The following is a 17,341-nucleotide window of genomic DNA, read 5'->3' as shown; positions in this document are numbered from 1 at the left end:
ATTTATGTTAAAGGCCAGCATGCTATTGGAGACTTTTTAAAGGAACAGGAATAAATATAAGATATTTATAGTCATTGTTCTTCCACAATTTTCATTATTCTTCCACCAGACACTGGGGACACAAAGGTTATGATTTAAAAGTTATAGAATCAATGTGTCTTTCATCTCTTTCTTTCAAGTTCCCTTTGTTCAGTCACAGTTTGTAATATGCTTTAATAGTCTTACCCAATGAAATGAAATACGAAACAAACCCTCTCAGTTTTGCTCGAAAGGTACTAGTTTAACCTAACCAAAAGTGGGGAAAAAGGGATTGTGAGGCCACATGAAAACAAATACTGCTGTTTATGCTTCTCTTTAAACTCAGTTCCTAAGATTGTGGTGCATGCACAAGTCATTATGGCCAGGAAGGGGATAACTTCTGAGTCTTTTAAGTGCTGGCTATTAACATCAAGGACCAAATGGTAAGTAAGCTTTAACTTTGAGTTGGAGAAACCAAAGGAAAAGAGGAAAGGAATGGAGAAAAGGAGAAACCCAATATCCTCAAGAGAGACTGGAGAAGAGGTTATCTCACACCAAGCCTTTTGGTGCCTGTCATTTATTCCTCAAACATACTCAGTCATCTGTGAAACAAAAACAGGTCCAGAGGGATGACAGCCTGTGGCTTAATACACTTAGGCTTTTAAAACAGACTTAAAGAAAAGCTATGGCCAGGAACCTCAGCCACCAGGCTGGATGAGATAAAGAGCTCTGGGTAAATGGGTTCAATTTCCATATTGGTTTCATAATTTTAGTTTCACATTGGAGGATGAAGAGATAGCTTTGTCTGAATTTGGCATCCTTCTCCTGGATTCCTTTGTCCCTGAAAAGAACGATGAATTATTGACCTCATAAATAAAAAGCATAGAAGAAAAAAGTATCCTCTTGGTCAGTAGTCTCTAAGGTGGGGTGCATGAAAAAGTACACAAGATGATTCCCTTGATATATGGGGAGAAAATATTAGAATTTCTCTTTCAGGAGTTCTTAAACTTTGACAGTCTGATGAAGCCTTTGGACCTCCTCTGAGAATAATATTTTAAAATGCATAAGGCAAAATACACAAGATTGCAAAGGAAGCAAATTTGTATTTAAACAGTTATTAAAATATTTTTAAAATGAGTTCTCAGACCCCTGGTTAAGAATCCCTGATAAGTTATGGTGTGTGAATGTGATGGAATACTATTTTGCTGAAAGAAATGATAAAGGGGATGGTTTTAGAAAAACCTAGGAAGACAGGTACGAACTAACTCAGAGTGAAATGCACAGAAACAGGAGAACAATTTATACAATGACAACAATATTGTAAAGATAAACAACTTTGCAAGATTTAGGAGCTCTGATGAAAAATAATAATAGCCAATCACAATTCAAGTAGATTCAGGATGAAATATGCTACCTACCTCCTGTTAGAGAAGGAATGGACTCAAATTACAGAATGAGACTTTTTTTGATGTGGCCAGGGAATTTGCTCTGACTATACAAATTTGTAACATGGGTTTTGTTTTCCTTTCTTCCCCAATGGGTAGTAGGAGTGAGGAATTGGGGAAGGAAGAAGAAAAAGGCAGAACTTCATGAAAATAAAATGATATTTCATTTTAAAAATTAAAATAAATTATAAGAACATCCATTTTATTGTTATTTATCATCTAAAACAAACAAAACAACAAAGAAGTTAAAGCTTTGTTACCATTTAATATACAAAATGAAAAGGATGCCCTCAATTGGTCCCTATGTCAGAAGGCCATCTGGTACCTTATTGCCTTCCTTCCTGTGCTGTTATGAAAACTAAGAGGAGGGGAGTATAATGCCTTCCAATTCCTTGATTACTTGCGTCAGGACAGAGTATGCTTGAAGGCTGGGTCAGGTTTGGGCTATAAGGAACCCTTTTGTACTCTTTCCATCTAGGCAGCCAGCTTCCGATTCCATTCAGTTAATCTTATTAGCTCTTTCTTTCCCCCTACCCCCATTACTAAGCATGAGAAGAGATGGAGACTGTCCTTACCCATCCCTACTTTGACCCTGCCTTGGGCTCCGTACTCAGCACTCACCTCTCTCCCCTCGTTCTCCTGCCTCCAATACATTCCTAGTGTAATCCCCCCAGGAGGTAGGATGCTGGGTTTTCAGGGATGTACTAAACAGGGTTGAGTAGCTTACTTTGCACTGAGTTGAGATGACCCCATGTATCAATTCACAGACCCCAGGCTGGCTCTACTCCTTTAGGTCCCCACAACCCCTGAGAGTCAGATGTAGTAAGTCCTTTAGCCATCTGTAGCATCAAAGTGTTAAGTCTCACTGGGAGAAGGAAGTAAAAGAATTAGTGTGATACCTTCATTTTTCCTAGTCCTGACTTCCCGTTGCCTAATAAACTTTGCTTTCCCTCCTCCCATTCTCCATTTTATATTCTCCCTCCACCCAAGCCCAATGAACTTCACCTGCTTAGAAAAATGATCAAAATGTTTTTTTTGTAAGAAGGAAGGAAGGAATCCTAGAATACTTAAAACGAATTTGTTTTCTGTTCCTGATGGGACCTGTATTTTTTTACGGTATGGGAAATGGTAGTAGAATAGCCATTAACATTGGTGGCTTGACCACATAAATTATCAGCATTTCTACATACTACCAACAAAATCCAGAAGGAAGAGATAGAAAGAGAAATTCCATTTAAAATAACGGCAGACAATATAAAATATTCGGGAGTCTCCCTTCCAAACAAACCTAGGGACTCTATGAACACAATTACAAAACATTCTTCACACAACTACAAATCTAAACAATTGGAGAAATATTAATTGCTGATGGGTAGGTTGAGCCAATAAAATAAAAATCACATTTATATCTAAGTTAATTTACTTATTCAGTGCTATACAAATAAAATTACCAAAGAACTATTTTATAGAACTAGAAAAAAATAAAATTCATCTGGAAGAAAAAAGTCAAGAATATCAAAGGAATCATGAAAAAAATGGAGGAAAAATGCCAGTACTAGATTTCAAACTATATTATGAAGCAATAATAATCAAAACAATTATGTAGGAAATGGCCATAGCAATCTTGTGTTTGCTAAACCCAATCATCCAAGCTTTTGTGGGTAAGAACTCACCATTGACAAAAATTGCTGGGAAAACTAGAAAGCAATCTGGAAAAAAAAAAACTAGGCATAGAACAACAACTCATATCACATACCAAGATAAGGTCAAAATGAGTAAATAATTTAGACATAAATGGTGATAAGTAAATTAGGGAAGCATGGGAAAATGTTCCTGTCAAATCCATGGATAAGGAAAGAGCTTATGACCAAACAAGAGACAGAGAAGATCATGGGAAATAAAGTAGACATGTTTTGACTATATAAAATGTAAAAGTGTGTGCACAAATAAAACTAATGCAGCTAGGTTTAGAAAGAAAAGAGGAACCTAGGGGGAAAAGATTTACAGCAAGTTTCTCTTATGAAGTCCTCATTTCTCAAATATATAGAAAACAGACAAATTTATAAGAATTTGAGTCATTTCTCAATTGATAAATATTCAAAGGATTGGAATAGGCAATTTTCAGAAGAAGAAATCAAAGCTATAAATAGTCACATGAAAAAATGTTCTAAATCACTATTGATTAGAGAAATTCTAATTAAAACAACACTAAGATAACACCTCATACCTATTAGATTGGCTAACATGACAAAAAAGGAAAATGACAATTGCTGGAGGGGATATGAAAAAATTGGGATGCTAATGCACCACCATTGTAGAGAACAATATGGAACTGCATGCAAAGGACTATAAAACTGTGCATATCCTTTGACCCACTAATACCACTACTAGATCTGTAACCCAAAGAGACCAAAGAAAAGGGAAAAGGGCCTATTTATATAAAAGTATTTATAACAGAAAGGAAAAAAGAAGGACAGAGGAAAGATAAAGGAAGGAAGGAAGGAAGGAAGGAAGGAAGGGGGAAGAGAGAGAGAGAGAGAGAGAGAGAGAGAGAGAGAGAGAGAGAGAGAGAGAGAGAGAGAGAGAAAGAGAGAGAGAGAGAGAAAGAGAGAGAGAGAGAAAGAGAGAGAGAGAGAAAGAGAGAGAGAGAGAGAAAGAGAGAGAAAGGACAGGATCCAGAAAAGTCTCTTTTATAAGATGGAATTGCTAGGAACTACAGATACGTTTTTTCTTTTGCATTGCAAATCTTTTTCAGGGTTAAGAAAAAATTCTCTTTATGAAGAGGGAACAGAAAGGAATACATTTTCACCTACCTGTCACCCTATTGCCATTAGAGATGGCATCCCCTGAGTTCTGGAAATTATAGTTCACAAATCCCTCCCACTTCATCTATGACAATTATTAAAATCAAGTATAAAAATAGATTGAACTTGGAACTAAGACCCTTGAGGCACGGCAGCATGATGGAGAGAGCACTGCTTCTGAGGATCAGGGTTCAAATTATGCCTTTGAATCACACGACCTGTGTGACCTTAGGCAAATAATTTAGTACACCTGGACCTCAGTTTCTTTTTCGCTAAAATGAGCAGGTAGGGCTACTTGGCCTTAGATGTCTCTTCCAGATCTAGAGCTATATAACCCTGTGAATTGCTGTATTACAGAATGCTAAACCAAAATTTTCAGAAATAATGAAGCATATTCAGATTATATTGCTTGCATAACAGTAATGGTAATAATTAATCATTTAATATTATGTAATGATGAAATACTGAATTAATATTTGTTTCATATTCCCGATAAATTAGATAAATTATTTTGTACTATTCTTTCTTTCATTTTTATCTCATACATTTTAATGTTTGTGTTTTATACTACATTATACATATATAAATATCATATAGAAATATATGAAATACAGGGTGTCCCCAAAATCAGTGCAATATAGCCTAAAACTGCACTAAGACTTTTGGGACACTTTGTATTTATACAATAATAAATATATAATTTACAAATAAATATAGTACACTATGGGGTATGTGCTCAAAAAATTTCAATGATGAGAAGAGCAATCAAAAAAGTTTAGAGGTCTCCTCTCTAGGCAACACACTATCCCTAGAGAAGTCAGGCCTTATCCTACAATGAAGACCTCAAAACAGACTGGTTCCAGGGCAAATATCCCTGCATTCCCGAAATGGATAACTTGGGGTCCCAAGCTACCAGACACATTCCACAGAGTAGACATGTCAGCCACAGCTCAATAAACATAGAAGGAAGGTGACAACATGAGGAGATGATCAGTAATGCCAAAAGGAGACTTCTAAGTTAAATAAGGTCGACAAAGGAGCCAACATGGTTCCTAACCCCTTTGCTCCATAGAAAAGATAAACTGTGGTGAAGAAAAGCACAGTCTGTGGGGTTTATGCTGTTGTATGATGGGGTTACAATGCAAATGTTTGTTGTCAACAGGAGGTCTCTGAACAACTCACCACCCAGGAACTCAAAATAAACTAGAAAAACTTTTCTTAATACAATAAGCCAAAGGTCCTGCCTGTGGAGCATTACCTCACTCAGCAAAACGAGGATGAAGAGGGATTCCAGCACAGAAGATACATTAACCCACCCATGATTACTTTCTTATCTGACATTCTTTCAATCTCTTCCACATTTCCCATGAAGAGCATTTTGACCATGACTTCATTAAACAAAAAAAGAAAAATCAGCACAGGACAAGTTTGTCCAGCTGCAGTTAACTGATCTGCAAGTTGTATTGTAAAAGAAAGTGACACAGACCTCCCTTAGGAAATTGAGTCTGTACTTCTTCAATAATATCAGGGTGTCGTGATCACAGGAGCCTTCTTTAGATCTCATTCATGATAGCATAAAAATTATTCTCCCTGTACCAACTTCACCTCAAAAATATATTATTCTGTGTGCACATCTTGGAGTTGAGAGGAAGTCTAGTGTAAGGGCCAGTGGGAAGCCTCGAAGTTAGGAAAACCTGGGTTAAAGTCCTACTCATACATAGAACAATATCTATGTATATACAACACACAAATAGGAAACAGAATGGCTACTGAAAAGGATATTGAATCTGAATTCAGACTCCATGGGTATGAATTTAAGCTCAACTATTAATAAATGCATGATTTTGGTGAAGTCACTTACCTTCCCAGTGATTCCAGGCAAATCTCAAAGTTTCTGCTGTCCTTTAATGGAAGGAGTTACTGTATGGTAACTGTAAGTACTGCAAACTTATAAAGTTAGAACAAAAGTAATGAGGTTAGTCTTTACTAATTCCGTGATGCCCTGCAAAAGAGAGAAAAACCTTTCATCCTGCCGCTAGTATAAAGAGTATTTCATGGAAGCTAGACTCAATGGCACCCTGAAGTTCATCTCTGGTTCTTTAATCAGGGGTCCATGAGCTTTAAAAAATGTTTTGATAACTGTATTTCGATGTAATTGCTTTTCTTTGTAATCCTATGTATTTTATTTTATGCATTTAGAAACATTATTTGGGGGTTCTGTAGGCTTGTCTAAAGTGCCAAAAGGATACCTGCTAAACAAATTTAAGAAACCCTAGATTCCAGGCCAATTGCTTCATTTTGTATATGAGGTAACTAGATGGTACAGTAATGGTGCATTTAGAGGCAGGAAGATCTGAGATCAAATTTGACTTCAGACATCTTTTAGCCAAGTTACCCTGGGCAAGTCATTAACCCATGTCTGCCTCAATTCCTCATCCGTAGAATGAGATTAATAATAGCACCTACCTCCCAGGGTTGTTGCGACGATAAAATAAGATGATATGTATAAAGCCCTTTACAAACTTTAAAATGCTACACAAATTTTATTGTTGTTGTTAGTTGTAATTGAGTAGTGGTAGTTGGAGTAGTAGCAGCAGCAGCAGCAACAGCAGCAGCAGTAGTAGTAGTTGTAGTAGCAGTTGCAGTAGTAATGTAGTAGTAGTAGTAGTAGTAGTAGTAGTAGTAGTAGTAGTAGTAGTAGTAGTAGTGGTAGTGGTGGTAGTAGTAGCAGCAGCAGTAGCAATAGTAATGTAGTAGTAGTAGTAGTAGTAGTAGTAGTAGTAGTGGTAGTGGTGGTAGTAGTAGCAGCAGCAGTAGCAATAGTAATGTAGTAGTAGTGGTAGTGGTCGTGGTGGTAGTAGTAGCAGCAGCAGTAGCAGTAGTAATGTAGTAGTAGTAGTAGCAGTAGTAGTAGTAGTAGTAGTAGTAGTAGTAGTAGTGGTAGTGGTGGTAGTAGTAGCAGCAGCAGTAGCAATAGTAATGTAGTAGTAGTAGTAGTAGTAGTAGTAGTAGTAGTAGTAGTAGTAGCAACAGCAGTAGCAGTAGTAATATAGTAGTAGTAGTAATGGTAGTGGTAGTGGTAGTGGTAGTAGTGGTAATATTTGAGAGAAAAAACCCCACAGGGGTTAAATGAATTTCCCAGGGCCACACATCTTATAAATAATTGAGATCAGATCCAGCATTCTTTCAGCTCCTTAGTAGGCAACACAGAATTGAACATATCACACAAGTCATCACCAGTATGACCTGGCAATCCAGTGTTGGAGTGACAGAAAAGAAGTAGAGAATCTAAAGAAGAAAGTAGGTGTGTTGTCCAGCAGTCTTATCAGTGTCAAAGATTAAGTCAAACTTGACTGCTGAGTAACGACGTCATCCAATGTTCACACTCTCATATTTGACATGTTCAGTTCCATCTTCACCCAGGAATCACAATTAACATTAGATTATGTCAAGAAAAGATAACAAGCCTGAAAGAAGAGCCGTCATTTTTCCACCTAAAGCCTCTCCTGACTTGCTCACTCTATAAACTGCTGCTCTCTTCTCCCTGTCACCCACGTTCGACGTCTCAGAGGCATAAGATCATATTGGCTGGAAATCATCGATTTGGAACAGGAAGGATTACAAGGTCATAACTCTAGCACCGGAAGGCATATCAGAAGTCTCGTAGTGAAACCTCCTTGTTTTACATGTGAAGAAACGGAGGCAAAAAATGTCACTTACCCAGGATCACAGAACTAACAGGGATTGGAAAGCAGGTATTTCCTGATTCATCCACTACACCAGGCTCACTAAAGGTCACACAAATAGTAATTGACAGAGGTAGCTTTTGAACCTGGGTTCTTTAAGTTCAAAATCAGTGCTTTTTCGACTGCTTTTCCAGGACTTCTCATCTTTGACTCCTCCTCTTCCCTCCCCTCACCCAATCAGCCAGCAAATCAAGCTATGCTCTTTGAAAGTTTTCTCATATCTGTCCCATCACCATTATTATCACCCTTAAAAACAAATAAGGCAATTTACATTAAAGTTCTTTGGAAACCTTATAAACTGAGTAAATATAAACTATTATCAATATTATTCATATCTTCCCCATCTCTTGCCTGTATTACTGTAATGGGCCATAACATGTTGAAATTACTTGGGTAACAGTAAGATACCCAGGAAGTCATGGCCAGCGATCAGAAAAGGGCTGAATGGAGAAACAGCAGAAGTACACAGAGAAGAATAAATACAAGTAATGCAACTTAAGCATGAAATTGTGGTGGAAAGAGCAGCCTCCTAATAAGGCAAGGAGGTTCCATAGATGAAGTTGATACACCAAGGAGCACCAAGAAATGGGGGAAAAGCATAAAAGTACAGAATTTTAAGCAGAGATAATTTGTATACAAAGATACTATGGCTACAAACCAAAGAGCTTCACACATGGGCACTGGAGATCAAGCCAAAACCTCTGCTGCCATCCCCATGTGTGGGAAACTCCCCAGGTTATCTACCTTCTAAATGAAGAAAAATGGCGTGATGAAGAGATGCACTACTTTACTTGTTAATTTTGTTAGCATACCAGTAGAATTTTCTGAAATGAACATTAAACATTTTCGTTTTTTTCATGCAGAATACTCTGCTCAAGTCACTCCAAATTACAACTAAAAATTCATTTCTTTCAGAGCAACTGTTTTTTTCTCCACTGTTTTGAATCTGTGCCTTCCTCCCTCCATGTTTTTCACACTCCATCTGGTTTTACATAGCTGGTGTCCTTTTCCTTTCCTGACAAACACACATATATCACTTTGCGTCTTCAAAGCATTTTGCAAACACTAACAAATTGAAATTCGTTAGGCGTTTAAAATTAGCTCCTTCATGTTTTTCTCATGATCTCCTAAAATTACCTAGTAAATCATTTTCCTTTTGTTATTTGCATCCAATAAACTTCTTATGTTTTTTCCACATTTTGGTGTATGTGGGTTTTGTCTATTCAGTTTTAATTCATTCTTATGTTCCAGACTTCTTTAAAAAAAAGTGGATCTCTTATTTTTTCATTCTGCTTGGTTAGCATGTATCCAAGTTTGTCAGCATTTTAAATGTTTCCCAAGTCATTTTTCCCTCATCTCCTTTCATGGTGGTCTGTACCAATCACCTTTGTGACTTCTCTTGCAACATATGCATGCTACTCACTCTTTCCCCATTTTGAAATCTGTAAAACATCACTGCTGTGTTGCTCCCTCGCACAAGATTGCTTTTATGTTTGGCAATGTCATTTTTGCATTTTCTTATCTCTCTTTCATTGCTGTATGTTTTCATCACTTCAGAGAAACTGTATATGCTGCAAGAAAGGATAAAAAAAAAGATAAAAATGAATCTCTGGTGAAGAGCTGGGACTTCAAGCTATGCTAGTAATATGTAGGATAACTTCAGTCCAATCTTTGAATCCATCTTAGGGTTGAAAGGGATTCTTAGAAAGCAGGTAGACTAACATCCTTCCCAAAGCAAAAATCTTTTCTGGAACATTACTGAGAAGTGATCATTTGGAATTTGTTTAAATATCTCATTCTCAATAGACTAGTATCATCAAAATTCATAAACTCCGAGTGGTGTTAGTACTAAAAAGTCACTTAGTACAGTGCCTTTGTTTTACAATTTAGAAACCTGAAGAGACCCAAATTGCTGAAACTCATTTTGTCAGGGCAAAAGCACAGATTTTCTCGTTTCAATAAAGTTAATGTAAGCTGCATGCATGTGAATTGTGTAAGCATTAATTTAGAATTTGTTTTTAATAATTAGTATTTGCCCAAAGAAAGGGCTTCTATAGAAGCCACTATTGCTTCCAAATGGTTTTCTTTTCATGTTAGCTCTGGTTTATTTTTAATAATCACTCTTTCCTGTGAGATTTAGGTTTATGTTGTACAAATTGAAGTATTCTTTGAATCAAATATTTTCAAAATTACTCTAACTTTAGTTTAACACATTTCATGGAAGAAAGAGAAATGGCCAAGTTAATGTGATGCTTCTCTAATTCTTCCAGGTTCACATCTTCTGTTCAACTCAATTCAATTCAACAAATATTTAATATATAATAAGTGCCTGCTGGCGTGTATGAAGTGTTCAGGGATCTGAGCCCATTTTAGGGCTACTCATTCACCTTTGGTGTCCACCTGCTACCTAGCTCACACCTGTGGCTCCAAAATTCTATAGCATACACAGCAGTCACAACCCAGTAAAACCATCTCAGCAGGTGGGCTAAACCAGTTTGAGGGGAACTGACAGGCCTCAAACCCATCTGTGAGTTAGGAGGGTGTCTACCCCAAGGATATGAAGACTTCCCTAGTAAAATAGGCAGATATGAACATTTTGTTTCAATGGGCCATTAAGGTGGTTGAGGTAGGTGCTGTGGAGCACTTAAGAGTTCAATCAGACATTGAAGACACCAAGCTCAGACACTCCATCCAGAGCCATCACTAGTCATCTTGATTTTTGTCTCACCACTGGGTTCCAATGACTCTAGGAGAGAGAGTAAGACTGATGACTTCATGCAACTCTACCTCACTTAAGTTGAATTTATACTCTGAGTCAAAAAGAATCACCCATACCATTTTTCTATTTCATTATTTTATTATTCAAAGATTTGGCAATTTTACAAAAATTATAATAATTTTACAACTTTATCATTTTATTATTTTAATAATGAACTATGATGGGGAAATTGAGAAGCTACAAATGAAAATGAGAACTCTATAGGGTCCACCAGCCGGATAGTCCATCAGTCTCAAAAAGGCAGTATTTACCTCCATCAAAAGAAAAGTACAAGCAAAGATTATAGAGATGCAGGATTCTTAGCACAGTAAGAAGGCAGATGATATTTTACTCTGACAGTAACAATCCAAAGTGTTTTAAGATGCCCAGAATGCTGTTTATGGGCCAAAGACCTATGGTACATCTCAACTACTCAGTGCTGATGGAGTCACATTGGTAAGTGATAAGGACATGATCCTGGAGAGATGAGCTGAACACTTCCACTGAGTTCTCAACAGATCTTCATCAACCAGTTCTTAAGCCACCGATCTTATACCTCAGACTGAAATCAATCCCTCCATAGTTGAACTTCCAACTGAAGCATTTTGTGCCATCAGGCTTCTCTCATGTGGCCAAGTTTCTGATGCTGATGCCTTCCAGCAGAGAACTACAAGGCAGGGGGTCCGCTGCTCATTGAAAAACTGATGGAAATCTTCTGGGTTATATGGCAAGTGGAAGTTATCCCCAGGAAGTTAAGGATGCCTCCACTGTCCATCCATATAAAGGAAAAGAAAATAGGTTGTCCCGTGACAAGCAGATGGTGGGGGAGGGGGTCTTTCTCTTAGTCATCACTGGCAAGATTTTTGCCAGAACCCTCCTTAATTAGCTGATTCTTCACCTGGAAGATGTTCATCTACCCAAGAGCCAGTGTGGCTTCAGAAAGGGCTGAGAAATGGTTGACACAATGTTTGCTGCCTGACAACTCTAAGAGAGATGTCAGGAGCAGAACAGAGATCTATACACAACATCTGTTGATCTAACCAAGTCCTTTGATACTATCAGTTGTGGGGGCCTATGGAAGATCATGGCAAAATTTGGTTGCCCAGAGAAGTTCATCGATATTGTACACCAGTCTCAGGATAGCATACTTGCATGGGTTCTGGAAAACAGATGATACCCTTGCTCTTTCCTAGTCGCCAATGAAACAAAGAAGGGCTATGTGCTTGCACCCATGCTTTTTAGCATGATATTAGATGCCTTCAACAAGGACAAAAACAGCATCAAGGTCAACTACCACACTGATTGTAAATTAAACTTGAAAAGGCTATAAGCCAAGACTCAAGCGGAGAGAGAGTTGGTGAGGGGCGTTTTGTCCACAGATGGCTGTGCACTCAATGAAGCCTCCGAAGCTGAGATGCAACAAGTATCTATTGATTCTCTGCTGCTTTTGCTAATTTTGGTCTAACATAGTTAGTTAATTGCCAATTAGCACCACAAAAACAGAGGTTCTTTGTTTTTGTGGTATTATATTTGTATTTGTGGTATTATATTTGTATTTGTGGTATTATATTTGTATTTGTGGTATTATATTTGTTTTTGTGGTATTATATTTGTATTATATTTGTGCTGGAACCAGTGGTTACAGCAAATGGAGAAATTTTGAATGCTGTGGATAAGTTCACTTACCTTGGTAGTATACTTTCTGGGGATGTACAACTATATGCTAAGGTTGACACACGCAGTTACAGAGATGGCTCAATGTTTGAGAGCCTCTTAGGGAAAGTGTGGGAGTAAAGAAGTATTAGACTATATTCCAAACTGGTCTATAGAGCCATTGTGCTAACCTCATCGTTGTATGCCTGTGAAATCTAGACAATCTATCAATACCATGCCAGAAAATTGAACTTCTTCTATTTGAATTGTCTTTGGAAGATTCTGAAGGTCACCTGGCAAGACAGGATACTGAATACTGAGGTCCCCTCTCAAGCTGAACTTCCACGTATTCAAACTCTGCTGCAGAGAGAACAACTCCAATTGGCAAACCACACTGTTCTGATGCCAAATATATGCTTGCCTAAATGACTGTTTTATGGATAACTCACACAAGGCAGGTGTTCACATGTAGTCAGGAGAAGCAACACAAGGACACTCTCAAGGTCTCTCTGAAGTACTTTGGAATCAATTGTGAAATATGTAAGATACTGGCATAGCATGGCATGCCCACATCAAAGAAGGCACTGTGTTCTATGAGCAGAGCAGAACCGCAGTAGCTCAAAAGAAATGTGAGATGTGCAAATTTAGAGACACCTGCCTCCTGAATGGTCATGTGGACTATTTTTGCCTGACCTATGGTAGAGCCTTCCAAGCTCACATTGGTCTGATCAGCCACAGTCAGATACACTATTCATTGACCCCAACATTATGATTTCATTTTGGTCTTCTTCAAGCGCAAAAGATAAACAACAAGAAGTATCTGATATGCAAAGTCTCTGTGTGAGGTGTTGGAGAGGCAAACACAAAAACAAAATCACCTCCACCCTTTAGGAGTTTCCAGTCTACTGGGGAGATGTACCACCTACATAAGTAAGAAAAGGTTGAGTACATACAAGGTAATAATACAAAATGATTTCAAGAAAGAGTACTAACAATTATGGAAAATCAGGAAAAGCCTCATATAGGAGATAGCAGCTAAACCAGTGGTGGGGAACCTGCAGCCTTGAGGCCACATATGGTCTTCTAGGTCCTTGGATGCAGTCTTTTGACTGAGTCCAAGTTTTACAGAACAAATCCTTTTATTAAGTGGATTTGTTCTGTGAAGTTCCCTACCCCTGTTGTAAACTATGCTTAGAAGGAAGCAAGAGAGTCCACCAGCCTGGTGTAAGGAGGGTATATATTCTGACATAAGGGAGTACTTGTTTATTTCCTGATATCTCAGGAACTCACTATTGGGAACTAAGAAAAAAATAGTTCAAATACTCAATAAGCTGCACTCACAACTGAAAAATGGACAGGGAAGAGCATCTTGCAAGGAAAATAAAACTCATTTTAGTGCTATGATTCAGGCCATGTGAAATTTGTGAGCTTAATGGTCCATGACAAAGACAATCTGTTGGTGCTGGCCGCTGTTATCACTGTTTTGACCAGGAGAATGAGTATTGATCGAGAAGATTGACCGAATCGTTGGTTCAGGTCTATTCTGTTTCATTTACCTACTATTCACTGTAATCTACAACTCAAAACCCATTTGTACGAGATTCTCATTAGTCAAGATTGATTATTCAATGCTCCAAGCCTATGTGAGAGATAGAGTTGGTAGGAGCTTGAAAGAGGAGAGATTCTGGCCCCTTCTGGATTCCAGTTCAACCAAGAGACAGGGTCCTACATCCCACTCAAGGGGAAATTCCCCAAAGTTCCTAATATTCTAAGCTAGAGATAGGGTGATCAATGTGCCAGCTCTTCTATATGTTGGCCTCTTCCCAAGGTCTTTTTTTCCCTTTATGGAACTCAAGAGTCTGCAATCATATATCTTTTCTCTTGATGCTAGAAACCAGAAGACCAGAACCTCTCTTCTTCCAAGATTTAGCCAACTGCATACCTCATACAGGCATGGACCACTGATAATCTCCAAAATAAAGGATAACCCCTTGCAAATGGGCCTTAAGGCATGTGTTACATTATAAATAACCTTATGTAGTAAGTAAAAAACGAACATCATGAACCAAGGTCTACATCAAAATATACCCTTTTTGTGGTCAAGGAATTCAGAAACAATCCAGTCAGAATATTTTTTTCATATAATAGAATTCAATAGGAATTCATCCTATGACTGTATAATCCATTTGATCAAAGAAGGTTCAGAAAATGGCAGGAGAAGGGGGAGGGACAGAAGGGGTAAGGAAAAAATGTTCTTAAATAGATGTAATTGTTTTTGAAATGCAAATTTGGTATCCTAGAAGGAAATTAGTAGGTGAGAACATGGGACACAGAAACTCTGTGGAGGAACCAGCTAAACTATGACTACTGGAAATGACTGAACAACAACAGTTGGCACAAGCAATAGAGCTCTGGTCCTGGCATGAAGAACACCTGAGTTTAAGTGCTGCCTCACACACTTACTAGATGTGTGATCCTGGGCAAAATCACGTAACTTCTGTTTACCTCAGTTTCCTCAATTTTAACATTGGGATAATGATAGTACTTACATCCCAGGGTTGTTGTGAGGATAAGATATTTGTTAAGTGCTTTGCACAATACCTGCACAATTCCTTCCCTCCATTCTTCCTTTCCTTTCTTCTTTCTTTCCTTCCCTCCCTTTCCTGCTGCTCTAATTTGTTTATGTTATTACTCTTTATATCTAGGTCTTTCATTCTTTTGGAGCTTGTTGTAGCACGTAATATGATATCTTGGCCAAAACCTAATTTCTGCTTTATAATTTTCTTGGAAATTATTTAATAAATAGTAAGTCCTTAACATAGTAACTGGGGTTTGGGGGTTTATTGCAAAGTTCCATTCTTTTTCCTTTTATTATTTCCTGCATTATGATATTCAGGTTTTTTTTAATTTGTCATGTTCTTCTGGGAACCTTCTTATTCTTAAAATTATGCACAGGTATCTTGTCTTCCAGGTCATGTGTTCTTTTACAATTGTAACCTTTTGCTTTTTTCTCTATCAAATCTCCTTACACTTGTTTATTATTATTTTCCAGATTTGTCATTTTCCTTTTCAGTGCCCTTTTCTCTTTTGCAAGATGTTTCTATCATATCTTATAAGTTCTTTATCTTTTGCCATTTTAAGAGCTCTGATTTCCAACTAATTTCATTCATACTAAACAAACATTTTGTATCTCTCTTGAGTCATTCTAGAAATTCTCATTATGGTTTCATAATTTCTAGAGATCCTGCAGAGATATCTTTTGGACCAGAGAATTATGATTCACAGTCCTTCGTAACACTATATGTATCCCCCAGGACCACTGCATCATATGTTAAGTGTTATGTCATATTTTATCAATTATTTATATTATTATCATTTTATTAGAAAATTAACATTTTTTCTCTTTAAAAGTCCTTGTTTATGGTTTTATTGTATTTTGAGAAAATTACTCATGACCCACTACCACCACAACTTATTTTCATTTCATGGTAAAAACCAAACAGGAAAATCTCATGCATGCGTATATATATGTATATATGCATATATACACATATATATAATATATAAAATAGCAAACCACTCAAGTATCTTTGCCAAGCAACCACAAATTGAGTCGCAAAGAGTCAGACACAACTGAAAATGACCCAACAACAACAGCAAAGGTATCCATTCTGTTATTCTTTTTATTACAAGAAGTAAACATTGTCAGACATCTTCTATTGAGGATTTATAAAAGGAAATATACAAAAATCTCACAAAATGATAATGTGTAGAAAAGGTGCAATCTCCCTTAATGGAGGACATGTATGTATGTGTGTGTGTGTCTATAGATACATGCACATGATCACAGATATCACTATCTCATCAGGAAATTTGAAATATTGCAATATCTATTATGTTAAATGAATTTGTCAGTTAAGATTTTCTGCAGAAAAATAATCCTATTCCTACATGATTTGATTTCAAGTAATAGTAGCATTCATATTTTCAGCATAATCTAATGTGAATCAAACATTGAAATTCAGTTATCTTACTTACCTAGTCTCTTATTTCCTCAGATCTAAAGTGATAACCAAATACTCTTTTAAATTTTTAAATACCTTTTGAAACTCTTCATAACCTTCCTTCCCATATTTTCCCAATCACACGGTTAGTCATTTGGGTTATGTCTATCACATATAAAAACATATAGTCAGTGCAAGCTGTATCTACTTACACAGGAGCAGAATTGTTCTGGCAGAAATATCTGACATTTCTACTTTGCAGCAGAAAATTGAAATGACTCTAGGGACTGGAGAGAACCAGGAAATACCTGTTTCTTCCTGTCTTCACAAGCTGTATGAATAACTTTCCCACCAAATTATTCCATAGCTGTTTATTTGACATTACAGAACCTTATAGTTGGAAGGGAACTTCTAGTCCAAAGGATATCTGAATTGTGATTTCCTCTATAATATTCCTACCTTCAGTTAAAGACAGTGAAGAGGAACTTACTATTTCCTGAAGCAAGCAATTCTACTATTAGACAACTTGATTATTAGGTAATTCTAGTTCTTAGAAAATTTTTCTTTGTATTTAACTGAAATCAGATGGTGATACTTCTGCTCCTTGCTCCTGATTCTTCCCTAGAACACTGACTGGAATAAGTGTATACCCTCATTTCCATGATAGATCTTCAAATACATGAGGGTAGCCTATCATACCAGTCCTAAGTCCTTTCTTCTTTAGGCTAACTGATCTATATATGGCATTGTCTCCAGACTCCATACAATCCTTTCTCTCTCATAGGATCATGGAATTAAGAATTTATAGTTCAAAAAGATCTTAGATGTCATGTGGTCCAATGCTCTCACTTTACAGATGAGAAAATTGAGACCCAGTGCAGTTAAGCGACTTGTCCAAGGTCTCATTGATGGT

The sequence above is a fragment of the Trichosurus vulpecula genome, chromosome 7, assembly GCF_011100635.1.
Source record: "Trichosurus vulpecula isolate mTriVul1 chromosome 7, mTriVul1.pri, whole genome shotgun sequence".
NCBI lineage: Eukaryota > Metazoa > Chordata > Mammalia > Diprotodontia > Phalangeridae > Trichosurus > Trichosurus vulpecula.
Note: the sequence above shows the minus strand (reverse complement) of the source record.